Source organism: Podarcis melisellensis (genome assembly GCF_964234715.1).
Source record: "Podarcis melisellensis genome assembly, chromosome: 8".
NCBI classification, from domain to species: domain Eukaryota; kingdom Metazoa; phylum Chordata; class Lepidosauria; order Squamata; family Lacertidae; genus Podarcis; species Podarcis melisellensis.
In genome coordinates, this window is record NC_138540.1 from 15,435,285 (window position 1) to 15,449,986 (window position 14,702).

Here is a 14,702-nt window from a genome sequence, read left to right on the forward strand (position 1 = left end):
ATAGAAATTACTCTGCGTTTGGATATTCCATTCCACCTTAAGGAACAGGCATGATTGTTGTGTGTCACATGTCTGTTTACACTCCAGCACAGTATGCTGGGAACTTCCGTTTGTGTATAGCTGTCTTGCTTTGGACGCGAAGGAGATCAGACATGTTTCCTTTTGTCCTGATGTACGCTGAATAAACTGCTTGTAAAGATGCTCACCCAGCCTCTCCCGCCACTTCTGTTTGCGCAGCGTTTACTCTACTGAGTAGCGTGCCCTAGGTTCTGAAGCTCAGGTCACAGATTCATGTTGTCCCAAGGACTGGAGTTTGTCTGGCACAACAGCCGGTGGGCTGGAGCCAGCTAGGGGCCTGCCGATTGCCTCCATTTCCTTGGTTGTATGCCAACACTCTGAATCTTGAGACGTCCCCCCCCATCCCCTCCATGGGTCCTATTGTCAACATTTACAACTGCATATTATTCCATATTCTATATTTTAAATCAATCCATATTATCCCTAGCATTTGTTACATTACAAGTGGGTTTCAAATCCTGCTAATGTTTCCATCTGCCTACAGTGGCCTCCTAGATAAATTATAAATTTCCTCCATTCTTTTTTAAAGTTTTTGTCCTCTTGGTTCCTGAGTTTTCCAGTCAGCTTTGCCATTTCAGTGCAGTCCATCTGCTTAGCTTGCCATTCCTCTCTGGTAGGAACTTTGTCATCTTTCCATCTCTGGGCTGCTATCATCCAAGCGGCTGTTGTCACATACATAAAAAGTATTTTCTGCTCCTTTGGGATGTTGGTACCTACAATTCCTAATAAGAAAGCTTCTGGTTTTTTAACAATGGTTATTTTAAACTTTTTTCCCATTTCATTATATATGTCCCAGAAAGCTTTTATTTCGTCCACCACATATGATAAAGGGTACCTTCTTTTTCTTTGCATTTCCAGCAGGTACAGTGGTACCTCGGGTTAATAACTTAATTCGTTCTGGAGGTCCGTTCTTAACCTGAAACTGTTCTTAACCTGAAGCACCACTTTAGCTAATGGGGCCTCCCGCTGCTGCCGGAGCATGATTTCTGTTCTAATCCTAAAGCAAAGTTCTTAACCTGAGGTACTATTTCTGGGTTAGCGGAGTCTGTAACCTGAAGCATCTTTAAGCTGAAGCATCTGTAACCCAAGGTACCACTGTTTTTTTTACTTGTCCTATACATTTTTGCTAACAGCCCTTTAGATATTTGAAGATGGCTCTCACTTCTCAGTCTCCTCTTTTTTCCAGGCTGAACATCACCAACTCCCTAAACTGTCCCTCATAAGACTTGGTTCCTAACCTCTTCATCATCTTGGTCCAGATTAGAACTAACTTAGTTGGTCTTTAAGGTGCTACTGGAAGGAATTTTTTTTTGTTTTGACTATGGCAGACCAACACGGCTACCTATCTGTAATTGGTCCAGATAGTGGTGGTTAACTTTAATTTGTCTAGAGATTCATCAGGCATCAAGGATGCTTGCAAATCACATTGTCTCTTCCCTCCATCCCAACCATGATAGATCAATAAAAGCCCCTTGTTCAGAGGCAGTCTGTCTCTCAGTATCGGGGCCTGGAGAACACAGATGCTGCTGCACTTATGTTCCTCTCCCACTTGGACTACTGCAACGCGCTCTACGTGGGGCTACCTTTGAAGGTGACCCGGAAACTGCAATTAATCCAGAATGCGGCAGCTAGACTGGTGACTGGGAGTGGCCACCGGGACCACATAACACCGGTCCTGAGAGATCTGCATTGGCTCCCAGTATGTATCCAAGCACAATTCAAAGTGTTGGTGCTGACCTTTAAAGCCCTAAACGGCCTCGGTCCTGTATACCTAAAGGAGCATCTCCACCCCCATCGTTCAGCCCGGACACTGAGATCCAGCGCTGAGGGCCTTCTGGAGGTTCCCTCATTGCGAGAAGTGAGGTTACAGGGAACCAGACAGAGGGCCTTCTTGGTAGTGGTGCCCACCCTGTGGAATACCCTCCCTTCAGATGGGAAGGAAATAAGCAGCTATTCTATCTTTAAAAGACATCAGGGAAGTTTTTAATATTTAACGCTGTACTGTTTTAACACTTGATTGGGAGCCATCCAGAGTGGCTGGGGAAACTCAGTCAGATGGGCCTTATTATTATTATTAATAATAATAATAATAATAAGGGGAAGCATCCATTGGAAAGAAAAAGGAATTCCTCATCCCTGCTCTACAGTTTGAATAGAAACTCCAGAGTTTGCACTAGTTTCTTTTTTCTTTTTCAATAGTTTTTATTAAGCATTTTATCATAACAAATTATCAAAAACATATCATCTTGATTCCCCCCCATTTTCCCCTTCCCCACTCCCCAAGAAAAATCCTCCCTCCCCCCCAAGACTACCCTCAGCTCCTCTCTCTGATTTTTCAGCACCTATTTTTCTCTGCATATTATAAGCTTGTACAGATCCTTAATTTATCTGTCTATTATGTTAACAATAATAAATTTGTGTATGTTTATTCAAAACCTGCCAAGGAATCCGGTTCTTTTTCTTGTTTCTTTCAATAATTTGTAAAAAGTTCCCATTCTTCTTTAAAGCTAGAGTTGTCCTTGTCTCGCAGTTTGTATGTCAATTTCGCCCGTTCCGCATAATCCATCAATTTCCCTTGCCACTGTTCTTTTGTCAGGATTTCCTCATTCTTCCATCCTTGTGCTATTAAGACTCTTGCCACCATTGTCGCACACATAAATAAGTTGTTTATTTTCCTTGGCAGGTCTTTCCCTACAATCCCTAACAAAAATGCTTCTGGTTTTTTTTACAAACGTTAATTTAAAGAGTTTGCGCTATGTTATGTACTGAGTTAAATGGGATCCAAAATGCAGCAGTCTGATTGGTCCTAGAACAATAGGATTCAGAATGCAGCAGTCTGATTGGTCCACAGTAGCCACCCAATCCAGTTCCAGGTGGAAGTGAGTCGCAACCTGATTGGCCTACAGGAGAATCCCGGAATTAGCCAATTACGTGGGGCCCATTGTGTAAATAATGTATATAAAGCAGACATTCTGGGGGAACTTCCATTCCTCCTCACCACTATGAGCTGAATAAAGAACATGAAATCCACTCTCGACTCCGAGTATATTTCACACTAGTTTCTTAATCCACCTCTGCAGGACAGCACTGGGACTCTCCTGGGCTGGGAATGAGAGCTCTTGCTCCATGGGAGATGCTTGATTAGCAGCTGTGAGCTCCTCCCTACACCTCTCACCCTCCAAATAAGCAAGGGATCCACCACAGGTTCCTCTCGGAGCAAGGTGTTAATTATGTGGGTGCCCCTGCGTCTTCCACTCGTCACTCGCCAGCTGCAGAGTGAATCACGGAAGCTGAGAACAAAGGTCTCGATTGTGCTGGAAAAGTCGGGGGGCTGTGCCAGCACCCTGGGGTGTCTCCCACGTGCCCCACGTGGCGGGCTGCATTGCATCCAATTGCATGGGAAATATAATTGCTATCATCTGGAAGCAGAAATACTCCTAAATACCAGTTGCAGAGAATGGCAGAGTGGGGAGCTGGCTCTTGCGCTCAGATCTCGCTGGTGGGTTTCCCAGTGGGGCATCTGGTTGGCCACTGTGCGAAGAGGATGCAAGACTACATGGCTTGGTCACTTCAGAGTGCAGCAGACTCATAAAGGTAAAGGTAAAGGTAAAGGGACTCCTGTCCATTAGGTCCAGTCGTGGCCGACTCTGGGGTTGCGGCGCTCATCTCACTTTATTGCCCAAGAGAGCCGGCATATATATATAATTTTCAACAATTATTAAACATGCCTTTATGTCTTAACATGGTCCATATAGTTAAAGCTTTGGTTTTCCCAATAGTGATGTACGGAAGTGAGAGCTGGATCATAAAGAAGGCTGGTCGCCGAAGAATTGGTGCTTTTGAATTATGGTGCTGGAGGGGAGACTCTTGAGAGTCCCATGGACTGCAAGAAGAGCAAACCTATCCATTCTGAAGGAAATCAGCCCTGAGTGCTCACTGGAAGGACAGATCCTGAAGCTGAGGCTCCAATACTTTGGCCACCTCATGAGAAGAGAAGACTCCCTGGAAAAGACCCTGATCTTGGGAAAGATGGAGGGCACAAGGAGAAGGGGACAGCAGAGGACGAGATGGTTGGACAGTGTTCTCGAAGCTACCAGCATGAGTTTGACCAAAATAAGGGAGGCAGTGGAAGACAGGAGTGCCTGGCGTGCTCTGGTCCATGGGGTCACAAAGAGTCAGACACAACTAAACGACTAAACAACAACAACAACATGTCTTATACATTATTATTATTTTACTTCCATCAATCACATCTGAAAATTTTCCAATCTTTTCACTTAATTTACATTTCTTACTTTCAGTATTACGTTTAAAGATCACAACTAATATCTCTCTTCTTATTTCTCCTTACAAAACTTCTTGTAGTCCTACTAGCGTAATTTGTTGATTACTGTTGCTCTTCAAATGGTTGGCATATTTCTTCCAATCTTCTGTCAATCTCTGGTCCTGCAGGTTTCGAATCCTTCCTGTCATTTTACCCAATTCCGCATAGTCCATTAATTTTGTCTGCCATTCTTCTTTTGTGATGCAGCAGACTCTTCTTAATGTCTCGTGGTCTTGCGGCCACTGTGTCCGGGAGCCGACAAGCAGAACAGGTCATTCGCAGATCAGAGAAAGAAACACCGGCTAACCTACAGTTCGTTTCTTTATTAAGGAAGCAGAGCAGAGACCTCTAAGGGTTGCTACTGCCTAGACAAAGCAGGTGTCCAGAATGGCTTGTAACCCCCCCTCCACTCCTTATTCCACTGTGTTCCCCCCTCCCCCCAATCTACTGCAAGCCACATGGGTCCCTCTGTGTTTCTGCCTGGCTCTCTGCTCGGTAACATGCAATAAAAACTTTGTTCAAGGGGGAAGGGGGGCTTACAGGCTGTCAGCAGAAAAGCTTTCAGGGTGGCTGTTGTGGGAATGTTCAGAGATGCAGGAGAGGATATATTGTTTGATTATAGCCTTTCCAACTGGTGTTAACAAGTTCACAATTTAGCAGAGTAACATTCCCCTTTTTAAACTCACAGCGGATGCGTTTGCTGTGGCGCGCTAAAGCCTCTATAATAACTGTACTGGTGACTCGGAAACTGCAATTAATCCAGAATGCGGCAGCTAGACTGATGACTGGGGGTGGCCGCTGGGACCATATAACACCAGTCCTGAGAGATCTGCATTGGCTCCTAGTACGTTTCCGAGCACAATTCAAAGTGTTGGTGCTGACCTTTAAAGTCCTAAATGGCCTCGGTCCTATATACCTGAAGGAGCGTCTCCACCCCCATCATTCAGCCCAGACACTGAGATCCAGCACCGAGAGCCTTCTGGCGGTTCCCTCATTGCGAGAAGTGAGGTTACAGGGAACCAGGCAGAGGGCCTTCTCGGTAGTGGCGCCTGCCCTGTAGAACGCCCTCCTATCAGATGTCAAGGAAATAAGTGGCTACAGTGGTACCTCAGGTTCAGAACTTAATTTGTTCTGGAGGTCTGTTCTTAACCTGAAACTGTTCTTAACCTGAAGCACCACTTTAGCTAATGGGGCCTCCGGCTGCCACCGCGCTGCCGGAGCACGATTTCTGTTCTCATCCTGAAGCAAAGTTCTTAACCCGAGGTACTATTTCTGGGTTAGCAGAGTCTGTAACCTGAAGCGTCTGTAACCTGAAGCGTATGTAACCCGAGGTACCACTGTATCTTATTTTTAAAAGACATCTGAAGGCAGGCCTGTTTAGGGAAGTTTTTAATATTTAATGCTGAATTGTTTTTAACACTCGATTGGGAGCCACCCAGAGTGGCTGGGGAAACTCAGCCAGATGGGCAGGGTCTAAATAAATTATTATTATTATTATTATTATTATTATTATTATTATTATTATTATTATTACTACTATTATTATTATTATTATCTTGTGCTCAGGTGCTGCTAGAGGGTTTCTAGCCATTGTGAGGAGACTGGACCAGAGATCTGGCAGGCCCTTCCTAGGTTCTTAATCTCCATCAACTTACATCTCCCTTTCTGGAGTATCAAATTCCAAAAACAAGCTCTCTCTCTCTCTCTCTCTCTCTCTCTCTCTCTCTCACACACACACACACACACACACACACACACAGAGAGAGAGAGAGAGAGAGAGAGAGAGAGAGAGAGAGAGAGAGTGTCTGTTTTCCCAAGGTGCTTGCAATCTATATTTCAACAGAATGGAAGACAACAGAAGAAAGAGATAGGAACTGAACTAAGGATCAGCAGGAACAAATACAGTGATCGGTACTCTGTGCTTATGAACATAATTTTAATGTTGGTGCTTAATTTTAACTGGGTAATTTATCTTACCTTTGTGGGTGTTTCCTTTGCCCCTTTTATTCTGCATTCTAAAAACTCAATAGAAAGCTATGCAAAATACAAATAATCCTGTGGCAGGTAGTTCCGTAAGTTAACTAAGCGCCATGAATGTGATTTGCTTCCCAGAAGAATACAGCGACAGCAGCAGGACTGAAAGTAGAGGGAGAGAGCCTGCGTCAATGAGCAGAAAACTGGGTCACGGCATGTTTTGCTTGCTTTCAAGGGTCTCCAGCCCACCAAGAACGCTCACCTTCAGAAGCGTGAGGCTGATCGGATGTGAAGGCCTTGCGACGTCAGATGCCTCTTGAAACTGCCGCCCGGAGGATAGGTGCATGGACGTCAATGCCGTTGCGAGGAGGAGCTCATTGGCCCCCATCGCTGGAGGGAAGACAATCTCAGAGTCTCTGGAGTTATCGGTCTTGGCGGGGAGCATCGCACATCAGCTGGTCCCCACCAGGTGACTCTTTTGCGGGGAAAACTTCAGTATGCACTCCCAGCCAGACAAGAGGAACGCTAGCAAGGAGAGAAGCTGGCTAAGGGGACCTCACTCCAGCGCGATGGGGCAATTTTGGAAGATCTCGAAGAAAGGATTAAGAGATCTCGAAGAAAGGATGTTGAGACAGAGCCTCCTGCAGTTCAGTCCTTGCATGTAAAATACATCAAAGAGGAGGTTGTCTCTGGAAATGTGTGCAATGCCTCACCGCACCTCACAACTGAGAAACAGTAACTGTGATGGCCTGGGATTCGGACTCGGAGGCTGAACCTGAGGAATCCCAGCCTGCACAGGAGTCCCCGCCTCCAGAACCAGCTGAGCCGGGGCTGGGGCCTGAGCCTGAAGGGTCCTCACCTGTGCTGGATCCTCTGGTGCAGGCACCAGCTGAGTCTGCTCTGGCTCCTGAGGGGATGGAGGACCCATTGCCTGCAGGTGCTCCACTCTCAGCCCCGTCAGGGGAGGAGGAGGTTGCCTCTGGGTCCGGTAACCCTCCAGCCTCTCCTGAGCTGCAGAGGCTCAGGGCAGAGAGGTGGAGGGAACTTCATTCCCGCAGTGCTCGCCTCCAGGCCAGGAGAGGCGAATCCCCTGTGGACCGGGGCCGCCCTATGCCTCGGGGCAGATAAAAGCCAGCCAGCCCCAGTCCCAGGTTGGTAGCCTGTTCCTGCCTGCACCCTGTCTTGCTCTTCTGCCTGATGCCCTGCCTTGGATCCAGCTTCAGCTTTGAAGGACAGCCTCCATACCACACCCTCGACCTCGGACTGGACTCGGACCTCGCCGCACGGTTAACCCTCAGGACCAGCACAGTAACCCTTGTGTTCCCGGGATTCCACACACAAGAGTTTTCGACTCGCAGTGATGGCCAAACTCGGCCCTCCAGATGTTTTGGGACTACAGTTCCCATCATCCCTGACCACTGGTCCTGTTAGCTAGGGATGATGGGAGTTGTAGTCCAAAAACAGCTGGTGGGCCAAGTTTGGCCATCACTGCATGTATACAGTTGTATCTTGGTTCTCAAACGCTTTGGTACTCGTACGTTGTGGCTCCCAAACGCCGCAAACCCGGAAGTAAGTGTTATGGTTTGTGAACTTTTTTGGAAGCTGGACGTCCAATGCAGCTTCCTATTGAAGCTCCTGCAGCCGAGCCATGCCTTGGTTTTCAAACGTTTTTGGAACTTGAACAGATTACGTTTGAGAACCAAGGCACGACTGTATATAAAAATGGACTAGTTACGATAGTTCTGTGCTGGAGGTGAGGCCAGGACAATGCCTCCCTGAAACGTATGCTTGTGGAACATCCAGTCTGTGAATGCATCCCGGATAATTATTAATAAGGTTAAGTAACCTTGTCCCTGAAGTTGCCACATTTTATGCTGCGAAGGGATGGTAATTTTAAATTCTGCCAACTAGGTGTTAAACGCCCACAAGTGAGTGAGAGGAAGGATAGATAAGAAATAATATGCTCTCCTACCCTCCAAACACCTCAGAGGATTCTCTTAGCTTCCTCAATTTATCTGTGATGCATCCTGGCTAGGGTACACACAATTGTTTAAAAGGACTCCGAAGGAAGATCAACAGACACAGTTTGAGCAGCCCTAGACAGTCCATTAATTTCCAGAGCTGGATCTCATGCATAAGCTAACGACCTTCTAAATGCAACTAAGGAGAAGAGCGAAGGCAAAGCAAGATTCCCTTCCTCTCTTATTCCCCCACCGCAACAGGCGGGGCATTTAGTGGGGCAGGGAAGGGGGATAGGGGAAGGGGGTCTAGCTCAGTGGGAGAAGGGGCTCTAGCTCAGTGGGAGAGCGCCTGCTCTGCATGCAGAAGGCTCCAGATTCAGTCCCAAGCAGCAAGTCGAGCTGTTAATATCCCCTGCTTGAAACCCTGGAGAGCTGCTGCCAGTCAGAGTAGACAACACCAAGCTCAATGTACCAAGGGTCTAGACGCTGCATAAGCATATATGTAAACATCCCCAACTCGCTCAACCATTCCTCATAAGGCTTGGTTTCCAGACCCTTCATCACCCTGGGTAGAATCTACACCCATATAAAAACACTCTGTGAAAATGCTTTTTTAAAAAAAGGTTTTGAAAAATACATTGAATTTTGCATAGCTCACTGTCTCCATCTAGTGTCACATTTGTATATTGCACTTTACAACATATTTAAAACCTTTTATTTGCAGAGACATCACCTTGCCAACAAAGGTCTGTATAGTTAAAGCTATGGTTTTCCCAGTGAGAGCTGGACAATAAAGAAGGCTGATCGCCGAAGAATTGATGCTTTTGAATTATGGTGCTGGAGGAGACTCTTGAGAGTCCCATGGACTGCAAGAAGATCAAACCTCTCCATTCTGAAGGAAATCAGCCCTGAGTGCTCACTGGAAGGACAGGTCCTGAAGCTGAGGCTCCAATACTTTGGCCACCTCATGAGAAGAGAAGACTCCCTGGAAAAGACCCTGATGTTGGGAAAGATGGAGGGCACAAGGAGAAGGGGACAACAGAGGACGAGATGGTTGGACAGTGTTCTCGAAGCTACCAGGATGAGTTTGACCAAACTGCGGGAGGCAGTGGAAGACAGGAGTGCCTGGCCTCCTCTCATCCATGGGGTCACGAAGAGTCGGACAGGACTAAACGACTAAACAACAACAACAAGAGCTGAGTCCCTGGTTGCCCTCCTCTGTACACCTTCCAGCTCGTCAATATCCTTCTTAAATTTGGGCACCCAGAACTGGACACATAATTCCAGGTGAGCTCTTACCAAACCAGAATTGACACTAGACTTCTGTTGGTGCAGCCTAGAATAGCGTTCACCTGTTTTGCTGCTGCATCACACTGTTCACTCATGTTCAGCTTGTGGTCCACCAAAACCCCTAGATCCTTTCCCCGTATACATGGGAAGCTGCCTTTTACCGAGTCAGAGCCTTGAGCCCATTTAACTCAGTATTGTCTACACTGACTGGCAGCAGCGGTTTCCGGCCAGGAGTCTCTCCCCAACCCCAACTGGAGATGCTTGAGTGTGGGAATTCAAACTGGGACTCCCTGCATGCACTGCAGATTTCTATGTCCTGGAGCCTGTAAACTTATGCTTCAGCAGCACAGACTCACAAACACCCATATTATTTAAACACCTAGCCTGGGTGTGTTTTTTTCGGGGGGGGGAGTTGAATTGGGTCTGATGAAAGAAAGGCAAGGCTTTTAAGGCTGCGAGATGCATAATTCATCTTCCGACCTTCAGCCAAAAGCAGCAATGGAGAAATAACTCCTGCAGTCTTTTTTAATCCGCCCCTCCCTCTCCACCCAAGGGATCGCAGCGAAGCCTTGGCCCCCAGCCAGGCCCGAGCTGGGAAAGGTTATTAAAACCACTACAGGGGCGGGTTAAGGATAATTGCTCTTAGGGTAAAGCAAGCAGGCGTTCAGAGTGCACTTAATATCTTTGGAAAGAGGAGGGAAAGCGGCAGAACTTAAGGGGCCACCGACCTGCAGAGAAAAAGAGGCCATCTGCAAGGGGGCTAGATTTTGACCCTGCGCTGGAGGCTCCCCACCCCATACAGTGGTACCTTGGTTCTCAAATGCCTTGGTACTCAAACAACTTGGAACCCAAACACTGCAAACCCGGAAGTAAGGGTTCCAGTTTGCGAACTTTTTTCGGAAGCCGAACGTGCTCCATTTTGAGTGTTACGCTGACGATTTGAGCGCCACACCTTTGTTTTAGTGTTACACTGAAGTCTGTCTGTTTTTGCTATTAATTTTGCGTTTTTGTGGCTCTTGTTGTTTTGTTTTCGTGACTGTGCGGAACCCAGTTCAGCTACTGATGGATTGATTGTGTGACTGCAGTACGCTGTCTATTGCTTTCTCGTTAGATAGTAAAATTCATGTGAAATGGCTGTTTTAGAGATTGTTTTTAAAAGTCTGGAATGGATTAATCCATTTTCCGTTATATTCTATGGGAAAGCTTGCCTTGGTTTTGGAACGCTTTGGTTTTGGAACTGAAATAATAAATTTAAGGATAGATAGATAGATGATAGATGATAGATAGATAGATGATAGATGATAGATAGATGATAGATAGATAGATAGATAGATAGATAGATAGATAGATGATAGATAGATATAGATAGATATAGATATATATATATTCATAAATGTACCAACCAAGCGCGTACATAGATGTGTGGACTTCCAAACTGACCAAATGTTTTCTCTGCAAGGAAGGAGGAGATGGGGGAGCCTCCCCATTGTCTTTTTGTTCACAAATGCTGTCTTGAGGGTATGTCTGTGTATGAATAGGGTGAGCCTGTGACCTGGCTCAGGAACTAAGTATTTATCATTACTAAAGACTGGCCAGGCTCCCCAGGGTATCCAATCAAGGTAACCTGCCAGACAGGAGATAAACAACGCACTCAGATTTGTGTTGTAGACCGCCTCTTCTGTGATGTAGGTATGATATATCTAGGGGGTGGTCTTGAGCTACACCCCTTCTGTGGTGTATGTATGATGTTTCTGGAGGTGGTCTTGGACTCCAGGGCTGGCAATTTAAAATGTCTATATAAGGGCAGGCACACCTTTGTTCTGGGTCCTCCTCCTTTCCTGTGTGTGAGGGGAGCACCCTGTTGCAACAGTTCAATAAAGATCAGGCTTACGAGCTGCTTTGCTTCTCAATATTCTCTGGTTGGCCCCATTTTCTCCGACCGATGGAGAACCTGCAAAGGACTCTGTAAGGGCTCTTGTATCCCCCATAAGGGAATAAGGGCAGATTTTTGTTTATTACAGAACGGACTTCCGGAACGGATTACGTTTGAGAACCAAGGTACCACAGTACCTCACAGGATTTTAAAAGAGCATCCCCATGTGCTTCACAAATATCCTTGCAGCCATCCACACAACGCTCTAGGAAGGTAGGCCAGTGCTGTGGTGCAGACAGTGGGTGAGAGACCCCTGCAAGTCCACAACAGGCCTGAGGTTAACCACCCGCTGACGTAGCGCCATGCCATTATGTCCACAATAATCTCAGGGATGGGGCAACTCTCCTGTGAACAAAGGCTTGCGGCATTTGGGGCTTTTTAGTTCGGAGAAAAAAAGGGGAGTCAGAGGTGACATGGTAGAATTTGACAAAAGGATGCATGGCTTGGAGAAAATGGATAGGGAAAAGTCTTCGACATTTCTCAACAGGCCTCCCAGTTTCAGGTTATTTCTGTTTAAATTGGACCTGAATCTGACCATCGCTGCCAACTTTTCCCTTTTCTTGCGAGGAATCCTATTCATAATAAGGGAATGGAAAAATGGAAACGTTGACAGCTATGAGTCTGTCAACCCTCCATAATAACTTCAGCGGGATCAAGCCCATCTTGTCCAGCCTCCTGTTCTCAGGAGATGCCCGGGTGTGAGAGCAACTGTCCCCTCCTGCAGTTTCCAGTACAGTACCGGGTATTCAGAAGTGTCGCTCCCTCAAGCTATGGAGGCAGAGCCTAGCCATTGTGGCTAGTAGTCCTTTCTTCCATGAATCACATAGGACTATCCTCCGTCGCCCAGAAATAGAAGCAAGAAGGAATTCCGATGAAAGAAGAATGGCAAACAAAATTAATGGACTACGCAGAATTAGACAAAATGACAGGAAGGATTTACAGAAGAAATATACGAATTATTTGAAGGGCAACTGTAATCAACAAATTACGCCAGTAGGACTGCAAGAAGTTTTGTAAGGAGAAATATATGAAATGTTGCAAAGTAGAGAAAGAAGAGAGGTATTAGTTATGAGATTTGAAGGTAATAGTGAAAGTACGCAATGTATATTAAGTGAATAGATTGGAAAATTTTCAGAGGTGATTGATGGACGTCAAAAAAATGGTATAAGATGTAAAAGTATGTTTAACTATTGTTGAAAATGATATGTTAAAAAAACTAATATATATATATAGAGAGAGAGAGAGAGAGTGGACTATCCTCTGTCAAACAGAACAGCCCCCATTCATTTTGTGTCTCCAGTGCACAACAAGAAAAGAGAGTGAGGTTTCAGGCTAAGTGTTTGACTGAAGGAAGATGGGAGAGTTCAATCGCTGCTTGTTAGCAGGTATGAATGATGGCCCAGGCTCTCTCCTGACACCAATTTATGCCCTTCTATTAGATTTTTCTATCAACTGGCGCTGCCCTGGGTAGTTCCATAAAGTTTTCCTTGACTCCCCAAGGACTCAGGGCACTCAACTCTCCCCACCGGCCCTGCCAGGCCCTGTGAAAAAACACCAAACGTCACGGTGGTGGCTTGACCCCAATTCGAGATGGAGAGCAGGGGCTGCGTCTGAGAAGGTACCGCAGCACACGACCCTCCGTTTGGGGCTTGCTCAAGTCGCTCGGAGTAATTTGTGCCGGATGGATTGAGGGCTGCTAGGTCGGGGGGACAATGAGCGGCTGACATTCAGAGGCATCCAGACCGCGAATTGCATCTTCTCTCTCGCACACAAACACAGACGTAAGAACATAGAGAGAGTCTGCTGGATGGGCCAACGGTCCCTTTAGAACAGCATCCTGTCCTTGCAGGGGCCAACTAGATGCCTAGAGGAAACCCGCAAGCGGGATTCGAACGCAGCTCTCCCCTCCTGTGGTATTCAGAAGCATTGCTGCTTCCAGCTTTTGAGACAGATCAAAGCCATCATCATCATTTTTTCTTTGTATGCCGCCTTTCCACAGTTATAAAACAATGCTAAGGCGGCTTACAGCATAACAAGATTTGCATCATTACAAAAGTCATAAACAATAAATAAACCACATCAAAAAATGCACAACCAAATGGGAAACAGTTTCCACATGAATCAAAATCTAAAATTAAGAATACAGCATTTATGTCACAGTTTTAAATAACATAGGTAAAAAAATAACAACAATTTAAACATGGTTTAAACACCCTGGCTAGCAGCCCTTTAGCCCTCTCCTCCTACATGAATTTGTCTGATCTTCTTTCAAAGCTGCTGGCTGTCCTTGCCTCCTGTGGCAGAGAGTTCCACAGCTTCACAATGCATTGCATAAAGAAGTACCATATTTTTCTGTGTATAACACGCCCTGTGTATAAGATGCCCCCTATTTTGGGGGACTCGAAATTAAGAAAATGGGGGGAGATTGCCCCCATGTAGAACACTACCCACCCTTTTAACATTATTTTTTAGTAAAAAAAAACCAACCACCTAGTCTTATACCCGCAAAAGTATGGTACTTCCTGTTACCCTTCCTGAATCTTCTCACACATTCAGCGTCCCACGAGCCAGACAGAGAGGCCAGGTGGGTGCGTACCTTTGGCCTACAATGGGATTGAGGTTCCCCACCCCAGGTATAGCAAGTGGACAAGACAGGAAGGGGCAGAAAAATGAATATTCCCCCTCTCCCCACCACCAATCACAGATCCCTATGGCGGCCAACTTCCTGCTCACCTGCCTGCCTCAAAAAAAACTAGCTGTCCTCATTTAAAAAGGAGGCACGGCGGTGATGGGGAAGCTTTGACGGTTTCAGTCTGCGGCACAACATTATCCCCCCCGCCTGCCTGCCCGCTCTCTCCATGGCACTGATACCCACCTTATTAGACAGCCGGCGGAAAACGAGGCGACAAGCGAATGTCTTCATTAGGCAGCTGTGCCTGCCGAAGTGCGCTAATTTGATCAAGAGATAATCAAGGTCGCCCAAGCACTACAGGAACATGAGGAAATATCCAGCCCTAAACAGCTGAGCAAAAACTACTCCACGCATCCCAACTGCAGCCTGAGCAGTTGGCTTATTTATTCTTAGAACGGGTGAATGGGAATCCTGATTCAGCTGCCCAATTGGGGTGGGGGGAATCACTAT